The sequence below is a fragment of the Hypanus sabinus genome, chromosome 10 (genome assembly GCF_030144855.1).
Source record: "Hypanus sabinus isolate sHypSab1 chromosome 10, sHypSab1.hap1, whole genome shotgun sequence".
NCBI lineage: Eukaryota > Metazoa > Chordata > Chondrichthyes > Myliobatiformes > Dasyatidae > Hypanus > Hypanus sabinus.
The window spans coordinates 101,997,677-102,019,402 of record NC_082715.1 but is presented as its reverse complement, the minus strand read 5'-3'; the positions used below and the strand labels follow the sequence as shown (position 1 = coordinate 102,019,402).

The following is a 21,726-nucleotide window of genomic DNA, read 5'->3' as shown; positions in this document are numbered from 1 at the left end:
ACTGAGATGATATGTATTAGCACACAGAAAATGCTGGTGGAACGCAGCTGGCCAGGCAGCATCTTAGAGAGAAGCGCTGTCGATGTTTCGGGCCGAGACCCAGACGAAGCGTTCCACCAGCATTTTGTGTGTGTTGCTTGAATTTCCAGCATCTGCAGATTTCCTCGTGTTTGATATGTATCAGGATTATTTCACAACTTCATTAACATGAACACACTGACTAGAACATATTTATTCCATGTGACGTTCTAATTTTGCTCTGTGATCTCATTTATTTACAGGGGAAACTGTATTTTGAAAAGCAAATGTTTGAATTCCTGTGTACACTGAACTGCATTGCAGAAAATACTCTGTCTTGTGACAATCAAAAAGATTATAACATACATTAAAATCAAATGTGACAATCATTTAATATACATTCATAGCCTCCTCTACCATGCTTTCTATTATTATAAGATGGAATCCTCCCATAATGAACTCCAGAGATTTTGCCTCCCCTATCTGTTAAGAGGACTATTCAATATATGTTGATCACTCTTTGTAGACCTATGACTATACTGGCATTATTTTGAACTTCATGTCAACATTTGGAAATTAGAACACTATTCACTGCCTACTGCACCATGTCAACTACATAAACAATTTAAAATTATTTCATCTAGCGACTTAGTCACAGAGAATTTGAGTACCTCTCTCTCTCCCTTCAGTTTCTGAGCAAGAAATAATGATAGTTCCAAAAAGTCTTCAGTATAAAATGACATGATTTCATGTGCCCATTGTATCTGTACAACACAGAACAGACACTTCCTGTCCAGCAACCCACCTATTTAACACTAGTCTACTAACCAGTACGTCGTTGGACTGTGGGCGGAAACCCACGTGGTTCACAGAGAGAACATACAAACTCTTCACAGGTGACTCCAGAATTGAACTCCAAACTCTGGAACACCCAAGCTGTAATAGTGTCACATTAACTGCTATGCTGCTGTGGCGCTCTTTCTTGAAATAACTAAACTTCAGGATAAACTTTCAAGGTAGTTTCTGTTGTCAATAGTTGACAGGTACCTTCCCATGAATATGGATTCCATCCAGTTCCTTAATTTTACATGAATTTTGTGATCAGAGTACGAACCATGCTTTGTATTTATCATTCCCATAACTATACAAACATGGATTAGTCCAGTAACAGCCAGCCTTCAGTTTACACCAACATGCATAGATCTAATTAATGTCAACAATTTTTTTTCTGAAAGAGGGTAATCTGGAAATGAAATCCACCTTTAGTCCAAAATTGATTTATTCAGTGGAACTACTGAGGCATAGTAATCTGCACTTCCTTTGTTAAATAAGAAAGCTCACCACCTGACAGAACGTTTTCCACCTCAACTTTCTTTCATTATTAATATTACAATGTTGATCACTCACATCCAATCGGCAAGTTTGCACCATCTTCCTCCACCCTGCTCTTACACTGTGCCAAAATCAAAGTACCATTGCTACTTCAATACGTTCTTCATGAGAATTTCAACAAACTGTAGATTTCCTCATCTCTCGTTTGCCCTTTCTGTTTCAATCTCTAGCATTTTGAAATCTGTTTGGCATCATTTCAGTGATACTCTTTGATTTAGCTTGTCACTTTCCACACACTTTTCAATTTTTATAGTATTGTGCATGACACACTGGGCCTTTCATCTAACCACACCTCATGCCTCTCTAGTTATTAATTACAGGAATTTTGCGTCCAACAGGACAAATTACAATACTGATGTCTGAACTTTGGTTTACTTTCACTTGTATCAGACCTTCCAGTCATCTCAACATACTTTATAATGACAAAGGCAATTTGATAGAAGATGCATAACTTTATTTCAAACTATTTAGAATTACACACAGGACAACTATTTTTTATATATTTATTTTATTGAGTTTGTGATGTTTGCATGGAGACAAAAAGATGTTACACCTTATCGTATCAGCAGGAATATGATAGTTTAGTTACTTGGCTAATAGTACAGAAACATAACGTCATCAGAAGCTCCAAAGACCTCATCCCTGAGAGAGGAAGGATACACCAAGAAGATGTGCTACACTGGGAGACAATGTGAAAGACTGGCCAAGGGCAGAGGACCCTGGTGAGATACTCTTGGTGGCCTATGCCCCCCCCCCCACCCACCGATAGGGGTGATAGACTTAAGTATGAACTAATAAAAATGTAGCAGCTGGGGAGTTTAATTAAATAGAAAACTGCAATAATAATGAATAAGTAACTACTGATTTGCTGTAAAAATCTGTTTCAAAATGCTTTCCAGAAATTGACTTTAACAACTTGGGCTGAAATTTGTTCAAAAGATCTATGTTTGCTTGATAACTGCTTGTCAAAACAACCTTTAGATGATAAGAAATCAGAACAGGTGCCCTTCATTCAATAATATCACAGCTGATCTAAATTTTGTGCCCTATCCTTGTAACCCTCAGCTCCCCAACTGATTAAAATCAAATTTGATTAGCTTTGAATATTTTCAAGGACTTGGACTCCATAGCTCTCTGAGGCAAGAAATTCCAGAGAATTGCCCCCATCTGAATATTAAATAGATGCCTCCTAGTCCAAGAGTGTTCCACAAGCAGAAACATCTCCCACACAGCTAACTTTGTACATAGCTTATCTCACTTACGCCTTGTACTGTTGCAGTAATACTTTTATACTCCCATACAAACCAACGTTTCATTAATCTTTCCAATTACCTGCTGTATCTGCCAGCTGTTTATGTTTCATGTACCAGGGCCACCAAAGCCATTTGTGCTGCAGGTTTTCTTCATAAATAATAAGTTGTTCATTATTCTTCCTTCTGAAATAAACTACACTTTCCCCAAGTGAGAGTCCATATTAACTTTTTGCCCACTCCCTTAACCTACTAGCATCACTCTGTAAACTGTCCGTATTCTCTTCACTGCTTACCTTCCTCCATTACAGTGTATTTCCTTTCCTTAACAGTTACAGTCCCACACTAATCCCAGTGACATCCTACCAATTACAGGTTCCAAAACCTAAAATAATCCCTTTATCTCTACTCATTGCTTCCTGCTGGATAGTCGCTTCCCTCTCCACAGTGATAACTGTTACCTTGAAAAGTAATCTTTGGTGTGACACCTTATCAAATGCCTTTGAAAATCCAAATGGAATAGACCTTCTGCTTCCTTTCTATACCCTCTTGTTGGTAGTTTTTCCACAGAACTCTAATGCATTTGTCATCCCCTGCATGAGGCCATGCCAAGGAAAGGTTCCTCCAATAAGAACATAGAAGACAGCACATTACAGGCCCTTAGGCCCAGAACGTTGTGCCGACCATGTAACCTGCTCTAGGTTAAGGGTGATAAATGCCGAAACATTGGTTCACGTAGGTCATAAATAGTCATCTTTTCTCAGGAAAGATGATAATAAGCAACAATTTTCACATTATTTTGTGCAATACAATGTATTGATGCTTTGTCATGGTTCCAAAAATTGTCAGATAACAGTTTCACTCATCGCCACTGACAAGCCTTGTGCATCATGCTGTTGAGTACTACTTGAAAGGTAGCCAACAATAAAAAAGTTTCGTGCACCTAAACCACTGAAATGGTTCATGTAGTTCCGAAGGAAAAGTGATTTAATTTATTGATGGATCGTGGTTAGCCAATTAAAGGATTACAAACCGCAGACATTATTCATTGGAAGTGACATGATATAGTAATCTCCTTAATCATCAGAGGTAACTCCACTATTAAATAGGACTTAGCTTTGTGGTGGAATCACTGGATGCTAAAAAGAATCAGAAGCCAGGTTATTATCACTTTCTTATATGACATGAAACATCGTTTTGCACCAGCTAGACAGTGTGAAGACTTAAAATTATAAAATAAAAACAAATGCAATTAAAATAATAATGTTACAGTGTTTATGAAGCAATCAGAAATCTGATGAAGGTGGGGAAGAAGCTGTTCCTGGATTGTTGATCATTTCCAAGCTCCTACATCTCTTCCCTGGTGGCAGTAATGAGAAGAGAGCATGTTCCAGATGCCACAAGTCCTTAATGAAAGATGCCATTTTCATGAGGCTCTACATCTTGAAGATGTCCTTGATGGTAGATGGGGTTGTGACTGTGGAGGAGCTGGGTGAGTCTACAACCCTCTGCAGAACCCTGTCATCCTGAGCACTGAAGTCTCAATACCAGTCGTGCTCTACAGCAATTAGCAGGAGCCTTTAGTGACATACCAGATATCCTCAAATTCCTGATGAAACCAGTGCTGCCGATGAGCATTCTTCAAGAATGCATCAATATGTAGGACCCAGAATAGATCCTCTAAGATACTGACACCCAGGAACTGTGAGCTACTCACCTTTCCACCACTGACCCATCAATGAAGACTGGAGTGTAATCTCCCAATTCGTCCTTCCTGATGTTCATCATCAAGCCCTTGAACTTGCTCACAATGAGTGTGAGGCGATCTATCTCATTCCTGTGACCCTCCTCATCACCTTCTGGGATTTCTACCAACAGTGGGTGTTTTCTTCGAATTTATAGATGGCGCTTGAGCTATGCTTAGCCACACAATCATAAGGGTAAACAGAGTAGAGCAGTGGGCTGCATCTGTGCTGATTATCAGTGAGGAGGAGATGTTATCACCAAACTGCACCGATTGTGGTTTTCCTGATGAGGAAGCTGAGGATCCAGTGCAGAGGCAGGTATAGAGGCCCAAGTTTAGAAGTTTGTGGGGGTTTAATGGTATTGAATGTCAAGCTATACTGTAATTGATTAATAGCAGCTTGACGTATATCTTGCTGCTGTCTAGGTGCTCCAAAGTACATTGGAGAGCCAGTGAAACCGTGTCTGTTGGAGACTTGTTGCAAAGGTAGGGGATTGTTATCCAGAATGATTATTCTTTTCCTGCAAAGGGGCCAGTGAATATAGGTTTCCAGTAAGAACAGGTGTCCGTTTTCAAAGCAAAAGTGAGGGAAGGAGTGATGACCAAAACAAAAATTGTATCCAACGTCTGCAGTTTTATTTATTTTCTATTCTTGAAAGGAGTTTTAGTTTTGTGTGCAGAAGAGAGAAATTGCATTTGGTCATTTGATTTCAATCTCTGTTATAAAGAAACCAGTGGTTTCTCAAATTGGGACCGAAGGGTTTAAAAGATAGCTGGAGTGGAGGAAAGAAACTGGTTTTGGCAGTTCCATGTTGTTCTCTGAATAATGAGTAGAGGAACACTATCTGATTGTGCTTGATGAAGTTCAAGTGCATTTAGTTCAAGGTGCCTAGGCCAGCAGTGTATATAATACACAAGTCTAGATTGAGTGGAGGGTTAACAGATAGGACACAAAGTCAAATGATCATAATGAATGAGTAAAGGTCTTACAATGGAACAATTGCATAAATGCAAATTATATTCACTGACAAAGTTTAATAGGAATATGCAACAAAATAAACACACTTTACAAAACTAATATTTGAATGTTTTCAACCATTAATTTTGGTAAGTAAAGTTGCCGTCTGTATCAGCACCAAATGTGCGAGGAACACCGTGGATCAGGCACATACGGAGGGATATGTACGCAACGCTGGAAGAACTCAGCAGGTGAGGCAGCATCCGTAAGTAAAAAGTAGCCAACATTTTGGGTTGAGACCCTCCATCAGGAATGGGAGGGAAGAGAGGACCGAAACCCAGTAATAGAGATAGGGGTAGGGGGTAGGGCCTAGAGGCGCCAGGTGGAGAACCAATCAGAGGAAGGATAAAAGGGGGGAGGGGATAAGCATGAAAGAACTGTAGAGGTAAAGGAGCAGAAAGTTGAAAGGGGAGAGAGGCAGAGAGGGACCTGGGATAGGGGAAGGGGGAGGGGGAGGGGGAGGGAATTACCAGAAATTGGAGAATTCAATGTTCATACCACCAGGCTGGAGGCTACCCAGACGGTAGATGAGGTGTTGCTCCTCCAACCTGAGTTTGGCCTCATCATGGCAGTAGAGGAGACCATGTATGGACATATCCAAATGGGAATGAGAGGCAGAGTTGAAGTGGGTGGCAACCGGGAGGTCCTGTCTATTGTGACGGACGAAGCGTAGGTGCTCGACAAAGCAGCCCCCCCCCCCCCCCCCGATCTGTGTCGGGTCTCGCTGATGTAGAGGAGGCCGCACCGGGAGCACCGGATGCAACAGACGACTCCAGCAGACTCGTAGGTGAAGTGTTGCCTCACCTGGAAGTTCTGTCTGGGGCCTGGAATGGTGGTAAGAGGGGGGGGGGGGGAGGTGTGGGGACAGGTGCAGGGATACCGACATACGGAGGGAAATGTGCAGTTAACATTCCAGGTTGAGGCTCTTCATCTGGACTCACTCTCAACCCAAAGCCATAACTGCCCATTTCCCCTCAGAGATACTGGCTGAGTCCCACCCGCGTCACTGCCCTAGATTTGGCATCTGCAGTCTCATGCCTACCTTTTGTATTAAATGGATTTATCTAGATACCACAAATATCTGTACTCTTTCCATTGATGAAATTTGCTCAATCCTGCAATATCTTTTTTCATGTTTTTTTCAAATAATGAATTTATAACACTTGCCAATTTATTTACATCATTTTACATTATTTGGGAACATTAATTTATGACTCTTTAACCTATGCATAAAAAATTGAGGCACAGAATTAACACTGAAAGCCTTTATTATTAAAATTTCCTCTTATTTTCAGCTATGGCATTGACCTATGTCACTAGGATTCCATAACAGATTGTTTGATTAAAAACTTATGAACCGCTCACAATAGTAATTAGACCTACGCTCTCTAGTACTTGACCTTTCCATTTTGGAAAAAAGACTGACCATGTACCCTCTTTATAGCTCTCATAATTTCATGCACTTCTATCCCTCATCCTTCAAAGCTCCACAGAAAATAATAAGTTTGCCCAACCTCATCTTATAATTAATACATTCCAATCCAGACAAAATTCTGCTGAACCTGTTCTGCGCTATATCCAAAGCTGAATCTTTCCTGTAGTGTGGTGACCAGAACTGCATGCAATACTCGAAATATGGCATAAATCTTTTGCTATATCCTTTGTTAACCTTTCTAATTTTCAGGTCTTCAAATCTCCCAATTAGACCACCTAAATTTTTCATGCATATCGTTTATAGATCTGAGCACTGATCCCTGCAGAACACCACTGGAGATAGACAGCTGATTATTAAAACACCCCTCCAACACTAACCTCTGTCTTCTCTGATACAAGCTTAAGCAGCTGGGTGTAGGCTGCGATAGTCAAAAACTCCCAACAAGTCTGAAAGGAAGAAGTTAAGGAGACATTTTAATGCCTCATTTCACTGATGACTGCACTTGTTTTAACAATAAATTCAATAATTTGAATGACTATCACTTTTTACTTTGCACACCGTGGGTTTGCGGAGAAGGTGTGGAGGAGGATGGAAGAGCTAGTGTCACGCTTCATCCCCAGCAGCTGCGTAACAGAGTACTCTCTGCGGGCTGTTCCCGGGGACACACAGTACTGCTGGCAGATCATCAACTCGGTGAAAGACGCGCTTTGGTCGGCCCAAAACTTGATGGTCTACCAGCACATGGAGATGTCCGCGGGGGAATGCTGCCGACTGGCACATTCTCGGCTGCAGGAGTACGTGCTGAGGGAAGCACTGAAACTTGGTGCAGCCACCGCAAGAGCCTGGTGAAGAAGGACCATGGTTTAAGGTTCTTCTCCCGCGGGAGTGGGAGGGGTTGGGTGGCAGGGAGTTACCCCACAACAATGGTGGGTTAGGATGAACCAACCAAGTGCCACGTGAGTGGCTGCAAGTGTGGAAATGTATAGAATGCAATGGTAATGTCTGTAAAGGATTCAGAGTCATTGAATGGTTTATTGTAAATAATTCTGTTTTGAATGAAGTATATTTCTAATCTCTGAAGTCAAACTAACTAACTAACTAATTCATAATAATTCATGATAAATCATGGGTCTTCAGTAATCCCTGGTATGGATTTAGAGATAGCAGGAGGAAGAAGACTAGAAAAACAGCAGTACTTAACAAAATCTGTTTGCACATTTACAAACACAAAGTGCTCCTTGTTACTTTCTCCAAGGAGACTATTAAATTTATTGTTCACCTTTCCTTCTCAAATTCCTGCTAGTTTTTCTGAATTAATCCATGTCTTTGTAAAAGTTAACTCTGTTCTCTGCTATGGTTCTGGAAACTTTCTCACCAGCTGTGTTAGGAGGTTTAAATATTTATCTAATTTTAAGTAGCTGTGCTGATTTGACAATCCTCTGGCCCTCTGGCACAATTTGTGTACTGTATCTAAAGATGTTTCAAAGTTTTGTGATCAGTGTTTCTATTATCTCTTCCACATATGCAAGCTATTTATTAAAGACCATATGACCATAAGACACAGCAGCAGAATTAGGTTGCTTGGCCCATCGAGTCTACTTCGCCATTCCATCATGGCTGATTTATTATCCCTCTCAACCCCATTCTCCTGCCTTCTCACCATAACCTATGACACACTGACAAATCAAGAACCTTGATTTCACACTTGGCTTTAAATATATCCAATGATTTGGCCTCCACAGCCATCCATGACATTGAATTACACAGATTAACAACCCTCTGGCTAAAGAAATTCTTCATCTCTGTTCTAAAGGGACATTGTGATGCTGTGCCTTCTGGTTCTAGACACAATAGGAAACATCCCCATATTAGACAAACTTCAATGTGACACTTGCAACTTTCCAGTCCTCTGGAAACATTGGAGAATCAAGTGGGTTTTTTTAAAGATCATTGCTAATGCCTCCACAATCTCTTCCGCTACTTCTTTCAGAACCCTGGGGTGTACTCCATCTGGCTCAAGTAACTTATCTACCTTCAGCTTCCCAAGCACCTTCTCCTTAGCAATAGTGTAGGTTGTCACAAATAAAATGAAGTAAGGCATTTTATGCTTAATCAGAATCAGAATCAGACTTTAATCGCCAAGTACCTGTGCACATACAAGGAATTTACTTCCGGCAGATGTTGTCTCTCTGCTCATAACAATAATAATGATAAATATAAATGAAAATATAGATTATACATACAAGTAGTGCAATCCAAGTAATAGTTAGCCGACAGTTAACCGACAGTTAACTGTTCAGCAAAGTGACCGCAGTAGGGAAAAAACTTCCCCAGTGCCTATTAGTCTTAGTCTGGAGGGATCTGAAGCGTCTACCAGATGGAAGCAGTTCAAACAGTCCGTGCGCGGGATGGAAGGAGTCCTTTATGATGTTCCCTGCCCTCCTCTTCAACCTGGAAGAGTACAGGTCCACAATAGAGGGCAGGGAGTCCTCACTGTGCACTGTAGTCTGGTTCTATCCTGCTTGGTGGCAAAATCTGTAACACATTATACTGAACTCCAAAACCTAAAATCAAAGGCAAGCTAAAAATCTTTACATAACAACATCCTCCCTATCTACCCTGTCCCTTCTGAATTGCCCCCAGAAATTCCAGGCATTGCTGTTCTACCATCATCCTTGCTAATCAATTCTGGCTCATTACATAACACCCAATCCAGAATTGCCTTTCCCCCAGTGGGCTCACCACAAACTGCACTAAAAAGCCATCCTGTAGGCATCCTACAAATTCCCTCTCTTGGGATTCAGTGCTAATATGATTTCCCCCAATCCAAATGTATGTTAAAATCTTCCATGACCATCGTAACTTTGCCCTTATTACAAGCCTTTTCTATTTTTCATTGAAATTTATATTCCATTTCCTGACTACTATTCAGGGCCATCAGGGTCTTTTTATCCTTGCAGTTTCTTAACTCCACCCATAACAACTTTACATCTTCCAATCCTATGTCACTTCTTCCTAAGGATTATTTTCATTCGTTACCAACAGATTCACCCAATGATTATGTGTATCCTCGGACATTAAGCTCCCAACTACGATCTTCTTTCAGCCATGACTCAGTGATACCCACGTCATACATGCCAATCTCTAACTGCGCTACAAGATCATCTACTATATTCCGTATACTGCGTGCATTCAAATATAACACCTTCAGTCTTGTATTTGTCACCTTTTTCCATTTTGCCCCATGATATAATTCAATTCATCCCACTGATGGCAGATTTTTCCCATCATCTGCCTGTCATTCCTCACAGTCTCACTGCACAACGTATGCCAACTGTATACCAACTGCCCCATCCTCAGCCCTATCACTCTGGTTCTGCCAAATTAATTTAAACCCTCCCCAATATTGCTAAAAAATCTGCCACAAGTTTATTGATCCCTCTTGGGTTCAGGTGTAATCAATCCTTTTTGTACAGAACAAACTTTCCACAGAAGAGATCCTAATGATCCAGAAATCTGAAATCCTGCCCTGTATACCACTTCCTCAGCCACTCATTCATCTGTACTATCATCCTAGTCCTGACCTGATAAGCACACGCTACTGGGAGTAATCCAGAGATTGTGGGACCGTACTTCACCAAGGGCAAAAATCAATCTTCAACTTTGGCATAACACATTCAATTCCTTCAAAAGTCAGGGCTCCCCACCCACTCATGCTCAATGGCTCAGAGACATTATGTCCTGCTTGGACCTTGATAAGATCAATTATTCACTTCTTAATTTGGACATAAAGTTCCAAAAGGCGTGGGGACCTTTTCTTGAATATTTTCATAATTCCCGTTTAGATTAACTGTGCATTCCTCCCTTTTCTTTTGCATTTAAATCCCTTACTTCTAGCTTCTTTCAGTTAAGATTTATGTTTTTTTAATGTGTAAACATATTATAGCTCAGGTAGTAGGCAATATACCTTCTTTTTATAAATACAGTTCTGTGGTGATAAAAGTTCTGATTAACTTTTTCATATATCGTAAGGTTGGCTTGGAGTTGGGTAGTGGGAGGGTGGGGTGGTAACTAACTTTATACAATTCTACTCTGGGTGCTTTCCTGAACTGTTATGAACTGTACATTTGATACATTTGTTTTGCACTGTATAAACCATTTTTAACTCTGTTTTTTGTCGCATTGTAGAGACTTATAAAAAAAATTAATAAAAAAAAGTCAGGGCTAAATCAGTGACATTGGCAGACAATGATGGAAACAGAAAGCCAGGTTTTCTAAATGCTCTAAAATTAGCATGGATAATGTCGAGCTCAATTCTATTTTTAAGCCAAAATGAGCATAATTCCAGAGCACAACACACAAAGTACGCCACGCAACCAAGCTGTAATGCCAACCAATCAGCTGACCGATAATTATAAAAAGGCCAAGCATTCAGAGGACACACCACAGATGAAAAGCAGAGAGAGAAAAATAAAGGGTGGGGGGAAAATAATTAAATCAGGGATGGGGTAAGAAGGGGAGGAGGGGCATTAACAGAAGTTAGAGAAATCAATGTTCATGCCATCAGGTTGGAGGCTACCCAGACAGAATATAAGGTGTTGTTCCTCCAACCTGAGTTTGGATTCATTTTAACAGTAGAGGAGGCCATGGATAGACATATCAGAATGGGAATGGGACGTGGAATTAAAATGTGTGGCCACTGGGAGATCCTGCTTTCTCTGGCGGACCAAGCGTAGGTGTTCAGCAAAACGGTCTCCCAGTCTGCGTCGGGTCTCACCAATATATAAAAGGCCACACCGGGAGCACCGGACGCAGTATACCACACCAGCCGATTCACAGGTGAAGTGTTGCCTCACCTGGAAGGACTGTTTGGGGCCCTGAATGGTGGTGAGGGAGGAAGTGTAAGGGCAGGTGTAGCACTTGTTCCGCTTACAAGGATAAGTGCCAGGAGGGAGATTGGTGGGAAGGGATGGGGGGGGGTCGAATGGACAAGGGAGTCGCATAGAGAGTGATCCCTGCGGAAAGCAAAAGGAGGGGGAGGGAAAGATGTGCTTGGTAGTGGGATCCCGTTGGAGGTGGTGGAAGTTACGGAGAATTATATGTTGGACCTGAAGGCTGGTGGGGTGGTAGGCGAGGACAAGGGGGACCCCATCCCAAGTGGGGTGGTGGGCGGATGGGGTGAGGGCAGATGTGCGTGAAATGGGAGAGATGCATTTGAGAGCAGAGTTGATGGTGGAAGAAGGGAAGCCCCTTTGTTTAAAAAAGGAAGACATCTCCTTCGTCCTGGAATGAAAAGCCTCATCCTGAGAGCAGATGTGGCGGAGACGGAGGAATTGTGGGAAGGGGATACCATTTTTGCAAGAAACAGGGTGGGAAGAGGAATAGTCCAGGTAGTGTGAGAATCAGTAGGCTTACAGTAGATATCAGTAGATAAGCCGTCTCCAGAGATGGAGACAGAAAGATCAAGAAAGGGGAGGGAGGTGTCAGAAATGGAGCAGGGTGAAAGTTGGAGGCAAAGTTGATGAAGTCAACAAGCTCAGCATGCATGCAGGAGGCACGCATCACTCTTTGCCTGTTCTCCACCTCCCTCTGGTGCTCCCCTCCCCCTTTCTTTCTCCCTAGGCCTCCCATCCCATGATCCTTTCCCTTCTCCAGCTCTGTAACCCTTTTGCCAATCACCTTTCCAGCTCTTAGCTTCACGCCACCCCCTCCTGTCATTTTAGATTTCCCCCAGCCCCTCTTACTTTCAAATCTCTTATTATCTTTTCTTTCAGTTAGTACTGATGAAGGGTCTCAGCCAGAAATGTCGACAGTGCTTCTCCCTATAGATGCTACCTGGTCTGCTGTGTTCCATCAGCATTTTGTGTGTGCTGCTTGAATTTCCAGCATCTGCAGATTTCCTTGAGTTTGCATTCAAAACTAGATTAGCTTGAAACATAACATTTGTTTCTCTCATGCCACAGATGTTGCTGATTAGTCACATATTTTCTATTTTTAAGCTGCCATGATGTTCAATATTCAACCACTACTTAAGCACATTTCCTACAAAGGAAGAAGCATGAACACAAAATTTAGGAAAACCTCTTCAGAGAAAAAAAATCTTCCCTTGAGCAATTAGGACAGGAGCTAATAGTTGGGTTGATGCTGATAACTAATAGCTCCTGGACCCTCTCTTGATTGTTCAAGGGAAGGTTTTCCCCCTCCAAGAGCTATTCTTAAAGTACACTTTATATCAGAATTACCCATTCTGACACCAAAAGAAAACACTCATATTTGAAACTGCTGAAGGCAGTACTGAATCCAGAGGTGCAAGCTCCAAATATAGATGAGGTGCTGTTCCCAGAGCTAACAGAATCATAGAAGTAACTGCTTTGAAGAAAACTTATTCAATTTAAGTGACTTGTTTTGAGTCAATATTGATCCCCCCCTCCCCACCCGCAGAATACTGAAGGTGGTGGTTTCATGTTCTTAGCTGTGAACATTGCCTGTTCTGTCCAACCATGCTGATTTCACAGCTTAGAAAGTTACTCAATGCCTCTAGTTCCTCAGAAGGCTAAAGAAATTTGGCATGTCCTAGTTGACTCTTACCAATTTTTAACAATACTGCATAGAGAGCATTCTGTCTGCATGGTTCATTGCTTAGTGTGACAAATATTCTGCACGACTGTAAGAAATTGCAGAGTTTTGGACACAGTTCGACACATCACAGAAACCAGCCTCTCTCAATGGGCTCTGTCTATACCTTCACTGCCTCAGTGAAGCTGCCTGCAAAATCAGATACAGCACCCACACAGACATTCTTTTTCTCCTCTCACTGAATTACTATTCTGCAGCAGTGCTGCCCAGTGTTGAAGACTTCCAGTGGCACAATACCCAGAAGGATATACAGAGGTATCAGGGATTAGTGAGGAGAATAGAAACAGGAAGAGGACTGAAGTTTTGGTCAGATTGCTGGTTGAATGTAGGAACTAGACTGGGAACTAGCAGGTTTATTTTAGAGTGGATAGATTTAGGTGTGTGCACAAGTAGTAGCAGTGGCAAGAAGCAGGCATTCTAGATGAAGCGATGGGCATTGTGGGTTGCACGTGAGCAGCTCACCTGGGACTCCAGGAGAATACATGAATTGCAGTCAGATTCAGCAACAGTTATGAATGATAATAACATTAAGAGGCTATAGAATTTTCAACAGAAGCTTCAGCCTGTCTGATGTTCAAATAAAGGAAACAACATTGGCAGCCTGAGAAGGATTACAAAAATCAAAGAAATAGCAATGGAAACTCAAAGTCAAATGCTGGCAAAGTGTAACAGCAAACATAAACATTCACACAGTAGTGCTAAGGATGGGACCTTGTGGTTGTCTAGAGTGCCCATGGCTGGAAATGTGAAGCCTGTATTTGGACAAGACTGGAATTACTGAGCAGTCTAATGAAGGGGCATATCACGTGCAGTAACAGTGGTGCATGTAATTTTACTTTCAATAAATTTGTTCACCGGATGCAAACTTTGGTAGCAGGGCTAGCATTGATTTTCAATTCAATTTTGCACCCACTAACCTATGTAGTTTTCAGAGAGAAGAATTAACTACGTTCAATTAATTCTTATTCAGACAAAGGGTCTCGGCCCAAAATATCAACTCTTTAGTCCTTTCCATACATGCTGTCTGACCTGCTGATTTCCAGCATCTACAGATATTCTTGTGTTTGCAATTAATTACATTGGTAGGTCTGGAGTCAGAAATAAGGATGGCATTCTTGCCCTGAAATACTCCAGTAAAACTGATGAATATTTGCAATAATCCAGTTGTCCCTAGTCATCATTCCTAATACTAGGCTTATCATTCCAAATTTATTAAATTACTTGAACATAAATTCCCCAGTTACCACAATGAGATTTGCACTCATGTCCCTAGATTTCAAAAGGGCCCAGGCCTTTGGATGCTAGTCCAGCAACCATGTTACAATATACATCACGCAGGGAAAAAAAGGCAAGAGCTCTCTCAGAATTCCATAAGACACAGGAGCAGGATTAGAAAGATGAACCATCACTGGTGACCGAATTATGTCACCTTCACGACAGTGAAACTGGTCAAGTGGAGAATGTCTGAAATTAGCCTAGTCTTATACATAAATGCTTATTTAACTGAAGGATAATCTGTCTAATTTTGTATTCGATTCCTCATTCAATAAATAACATTCAAAATGATTTGCTGTATCTGTAAACTAGACTTTAGTTAATTGTGGAATAGAACATCCACAATCTTTAATGGCTTGAATAACATGCTTTTTAAAAATATTCCAGCTAAAAAGACAATTGCACATTTCTCAATTTTGTAATCAGTGTGCCAGTTCGTTCCCACTTGCAAGCTACTGATATCCTTTTGTAGCCTCTTGATGCCCTGTCACAAATTGCTTTCCTGTCCACCTCTGTGCCATTAACAAATTCAGCAACCGTACCTTCAGTGCCTTTATCCAAGCCGTTTATGTTAACTGTAATGCATTCTCTAGACTACATCCACACTACGCCAGATAAATCTGTAACCAAAGCTTTTTCTCTTCGTTTTTACCCTCCGTCCACACTAAAACGGCGTTTTCATCCCCCGAAACCAGAGCTTTTCAGAAACACTTTCCATGGTGGGTATTTTTGAAAACGCTGCTCGGGCAGATCAGTGTGGACGGGGTAACCGGAGACTTCTGAAAGCGCTGTCAGACGGCAGCACGCTATTTCATTGTTTTCTTGAACGCAACCTAACAATTTCAGAACAGACGGCAACGAGACTGAAGCCAGAAGAATTAGAAATGTACTCGCCAAATACTTTGACCCATTACTTACTGAATAAATAAGTATACTGTACTTACTTTGCCGTTTTCTGTCCTTGCTCGTATGAAGGTGGTTTACCTATTTTATGCAAGTACTTCTCTGACAACAAATGTGTAACAGCCTAATGTAACATTGTATGGAAATACAAGATAACACCGATGCAGACATATTTTATACATTTAACAAGGTGCTTTATTAATGCAACAGAGTTAGTCAGGTTTTCAATATTTGTTGTCAGCTGGGCCATACAGTCCGTGAACTCCCTGTCAGTTGCCTCCGTACGCTCCAGTATTTGTTTTTTTTTAGTTTTAAGTTCTCCTGTACGAGAGCGAACAGCTGTTTATCGTTTTTTTAAGTTTTTCTAGTCTGTAACTACACAAACGTGCATTTTTACGGTGAGATTTGACACCAAACATGTCGCTTGTTTTCAGTAGATGTGTCCTGTGCATGCGCAGTAGGAGGAGATTCACCGAAATCTCCGTTTCAATGTGGATAGAGATATTTTCAAAAATGCATAGTGTGGATGCCTATCGTTTTTATCCGAAACCAGCGTTTTCAAAATTATCTGGTCTAGTGTGGATGCAGCCTTGGACATTCTGTGATCAGGAAAAGTGCTGCTTAGTTTTTCTTTCAATGCAAGAACTGTCTTGATCGCTGCTCTGCTCTCCAATAACGCAGGCAGTCAAATGATTTACAAAATGCAGAGAATTAGATCAGCACGTTCATTCTCTGGGAAAAGAGCATCATCTCATGCTGTGGTTCTGCAGCTGAACATAAAGTCAGTTTTGGACCCACTGAAGGGGTATTTCACAAGTTTATATTTCTTCATGGCACTGGTGGTGGCAATTAGGCCTGTCAAATCCATGCTGAGTTTCAGAATATTCCCAATAGTACCCACCTATTTCCATGTAGCCTTTCTATCTCACATGTATACAACAGTCTGCATTCCCTTCTACCATGTCAATCAACTGATATGACTAAATCATCAGCATCGATGGCATGCATGGTTTTTCACTACACCTTGGTTTACGTGATGATAAGAAGAAAACAATTTACTTCCACATATCTTATTAGCAGAAGTCCTGTAATTTAGCAGTGCTGCCTGCCAAGTGACTGTCTCAAGATCACAAAGCTAGAAGATGGGAGTTCAAATGTACATTAATTTGGAAACACACCAAATCACCAAACTGTTCATCTTGGAAATACATTCTCATAATCTTTATCAAAAACCAGACTGAGGTGGTTATTTCTATATAGACTGCTCCCTCTTGAAGACCAGTGATGTTTACACTGGTGTTAGTCTAACACATTTTCATTCAGAAAATTCTTCGAAGCAAAAAGAAATGCAAATGTTCACATTACTTGATAGAATTACCTCAAGACATAAAACAGCACAATGCAGCTTTTTAATTATTATTAAAGCAGGAGATTAATTTGCCTTAAGCTATGTTTCTTTTTTGAAACAAGATCTTTTTTAAATCAGTTTTGATATCTGAAAAAAAACTGTCATAGTTACATAAAGTGTTTTGTATTAGAGGAGTTATATCTTCATGGAAATGTGCTTCAGGCTTTTGGTTTTCCATGCTTACAATGGTCTAAATACACAAGGAAAACTCTCAGGGGCCACTTTATAAGATACATCTGTACACCTGCTCGCTACTGATCAGCCTATCAAGTGGCAGCAAATGAATATAAAAAAGGCATGCAGCTACCTTCAAGAGGTCCAGACTAAACATTAGAATGGGGAAGAAATATGATCTAAATTATTTTGACCGTGGAATGATTGTTGTGCCAGGCAGGGTGGTTTGAGTATTTCAGGGACTGCTGATCTTGTGAGATTTTCATGCACAACAGTCTCGAGAGTTTACACAGTGTGAAAAACAAGTGAGTGGCATCTCTGTGGGCAAAAATGCCTTTTTAATGAGAGAGGTCGGAGTAGAATAGCCAAACAGTTTCAAGCTGACACAAAGGTGCCAGATACTCAAATAACCATGCACGACAACAGTGAGGTGTAAAAGGGCATCTCTGAACATGCAATGTGTCGAACCTTGAAGAAGGTGGCCTGCAGCAGTAGAAGAAAACAGTGGGTTCCACTCCTATACCTAATAAAGTGGTCACTGAGTGTACGTAAAGCATGAATCTCACTGGAAATCTGAAAAGGGAGAACAATTGGTTTTGTACAGGCTGGAACTCTAACCTCATCAACAGCAAAGAGGCAGAGACTGGCTCCATTGGCCCTTACAATACTTATAGAGTCTGCTCATCGTGGCTAATTTATTATTCCTTTCAAACCATTCTCCTGCCTTCTCCTGTAACCTTTGACATCCTTACTTATCAGGAACCCATCAACCTCCATTTTAAATACAGCCAATGAATTAGCTTCGCTAGCTGTATGTAGCACTGAATTCCACAGATTCACCATCCTCTGGCTATAGAAATTCCTCTTTACCTCTGTTCTAAAGGACATCCTTCTATTCTGAGGCTGTGCCTTCTGGCCATAGACTCTCCCACTATTGGAAAAATCCTCCCCACATCCACACTCTGCAGGTCTTTCAATATTTGGTAGGTTTCAATGAAATCCTTCCTCACCCTTCAGTATAGTCAGAGCCATCAGACACTCATGTGTTAACCATTTCTCATTAATCATTCTTGTAAACCTCCTCTGGATTTCTCTAACATTAGTACATCTTCCTTTGATATGAGGCACACTATAACAGGTAATCTGATCAATACCTCATAAACGTTCAGCATTACATCCTTGCTTTTATATTCTAGTTCTCTTGAAATGAATGCTAACATCACATTTGCCTTCCTCACCACCGACTCAACCTGCAAAATTAACCTTTAGGAAATCCTGCATGAGAACTCCCAAGTCCCTTTGTACCCCTGCTTTCTCAATTCTCTCCCCATTTGGAAAATAGTCTTTGCTTTATTTTTTCTACCAAAGTGCATGACGTACACTTAAGTACTTTTGCAGATTCCCTGGTTCCTCAGCACTACCTTTCTCTCCACTTTTCTTTGTATTAGCTTCATTTTTGTTTATGAAAGTCTCCTAATCCTCTAGCGTTTGCTTGTTTTTGCAATGTTGTATGCTGTCCTTTGCTTTAATGTGGTCTCTGACTTCCCTTCTCAACCACAGTTGCCTCATCCTCCCTTTAGTAATAAATCCTTATTACTTCTTTGGGATAAAACAATCATGTATCTTACAAGTGACTCCCAGAAACTCCTGCCATTGCTGCTGTAACATCATAATGATACGGTCCCCTTCCAATCAACTTTGGCCAGCTCCTCTCTCCCCTGCTCGACTCTTTTGAAGGCTTTTGTGGGGGAGGAGATCTGATGTTTTTCTTTGAATGGGTTCCATATCTTCTTTGTTTTGTGGCTGTCAGTGGGAAGACAAATCTCAGGGTTGTATACTGCATACATATATGGATAATAAATGCACTTTGAACTTTGATATATCCAAATTTTGCTTCTCCCTTTCAAACTGCAGGGAAGGGGAATTCTGTCATATTATGATCACTGTTTCTTAAGGGTTCCTCTATCTCAAATTCCCTAATCAAATCAGTTCATTGCACAAAACCAAATCCAGAATTGCTTTTATCCTAGTGTGCATAATTACAACTTTTCAAATCGTCACCTAATGGCATTCCATTAATTCCTTCTCTTGCAATCCAGAGCCAACATGATTTTCTCAATCTACTTGCATAATGCATTACATTGGATTGTACTGCTGCTGATAAATTAACAAATTTCATGACATATGCTGGTGATATTCAACCTGATTCTGATGAAGTTCCCCCTGACTGCTATAACACTATTGTTGTCTTTCTTACATGACTTTTTTATCTCCAGTTTTAGTTTGTACCCCACATACTAGCTACTGTTTGGTAGCCTGTATATAATTCCCATCACAGTATTTTTACCCATTGCAGATTCTTGATTCTACACCACTTCTAATTTTTTCTAAATTTAAACATAACATAGTTCGAGAAAACCAATGAAATACAGTAGGAGGATTAATTTCCTTCCAATTCAACAAAATAGATCTTCTAGCCATTAGTGTAAGAAATGCAATCATTCGACAGGCGGAAGAAGATAAATGAAGTGAGTCCATCATTGGTAAACCAAAAATTGCGGTAATAGGATGAGGTTGTAAATCAATGTTCAATACTGCAGAGATAATATCAAAAACTTCTACTAAATTTGAAAAGATATGGAGACCATTTATTCAATATTTTCATATGATGTAATAGGACCCTGTTCCAGGCCTATTTGATTTTCCAGTTTTGCTTTCATATATGCCAAGAGGATCGGAGTTGACAACACTGATGATTTTGTATTTTTGTGAGATATTATAAACAGCCCTTTTTTTTCTTTTCTCTTTTTTATTTTCTCTTTTTTCTTTTTTGTTTTTTTTTCTTCTATTAGTTATTAGATTTTTAGATTAATTTTTGCATAATGAATTTTTTTTCTTTTTTCCTTTTTCTTTTTTCTTTTTATTTTATATTATGATACACCTAGGTTTGCCTTGTCTATTTGTATATTGTATCTTTTACGATGTGGGAATACTCATTCATACTGTAATCATTGTTTTTGTAAACTTTTATAGTTAGTTGAAATATTTATGTTTGTAATCCCATTATCTATGTACCAATTTTATTTTGTTGTTATTAATAATGATAATAAAAAGATGGAAAAAGATTCTTGATTCTACAAGGATTCTACATCATCTTGCTAAGGATTTGATTTCATTTTAACCAACCAAGCCACCCCACCCCACTACTTACCTGTCTTTTCAACAGGTTGTTCAGCTCCCAGCTACGATCTTTCAGTCATGATCCAAGATGCCCAAAGTCATAACTGTGCTATAAGCTCATCTACCATGTTTTGTATACTGTGTGCATTCCTGATACACCAACCCTCTTCTTACATTTGTCTCCACATTGCCTGAAGTTCAATTCTTATACATTTCAAAACTTTGTTTTACTTTTTATCAGGCGACTTCCATAATCTGCTTTATCCTTCCTTCTTACTTTACCCACACCCTTCTAATTTGTTGAACCACCTGTTTAGTATAAAGCCTCCCCCACAGCTCTAGTTACACAATTTACCGGGATCCTGGTCTCAGCATGGTTCAGGTGGAACAGCCCCTTCCTTCCCCAGTATTGCTGCTAATGTCCCACAAATTCAGACCCACTTCTCCCTCACCAGTCTTTGCTCAGTCATTGGCATGTGCCATATGGCACAAGAGCTGGTTGAACAAATGTACAGTACCACTTAACCAGATGTTAGCCTGGGCACTTCCTCAGTGCTCTCACTCAACACCTGGGCATTGCCTCAGCTACTCCCCATCAGCAGTCCAGGTGATCGCTTTGAAGTGCCAGTTATTGGAGTGAGCAGTTTAGTAAAGTGTCAGGTAGACTGAAGGTTTGTTGAATGATGATCATTTTCTGGCCTCCACCATCCTGCATTAGAGTTTATGACAAAATTTATATTCTTACTGCCTTTCAATTAAAATGGTGTTTCTGATTATGATTTTAAATCTTTATTAATTTTCATTCATAGTCACAAGTTCTACTTTCTAGGTTTGTTTGGAGATCAGCATTTAACTGTGTTAGTATGCCATTTTTTATGAATAGTAAATGTAATCCCCACAAACAGCACTCAAAAAAGACAAATTTACATTCTTCATCTTAGAAGTGTCTTAACATCCCTGAACTCCTAATTGACTTTTTTCTTTTCTTTCTCTTTCAGCTGACTATCTCAATCACACAAACTAGAACCAGTCAAATTAATGCCTTCGATCTGGCAATTTCCATGACTATGAAGGTATGAGAGAACTCAAATTCAGATTGGTAACTATGGCAATCAGAGCTGGTATCTTCAGTGGTTCCCTAGAGGCAAGACCACTTTGAGGCCCTAAAAACTGAGAGAATAGCTTATAAATGCTATTAAAATGACATACAAGAAAATGTTTAAAACTGCCGCCATGCAAATGTCTTACTGGGCTGCAAACTCAGGCACTGATCTTAAGTGAGCTTCGTTGCTT

The 21,726-nt window shown here is 40.4% G+C and overlaps 1 protein-coding gene across 12 annotated transcripts in view; it reads right to left on the bottom strand.

Moving 5' to 3' along the window:
• Nucleotides 1-21,726, bottom strand: part of ankrd6b (ankyrin repeat domain 6b) — a 186,073-nt gene that overhangs the window by 78,168 nt on the left and 86,179 nt on the right. The window lies entirely within an intron of this gene.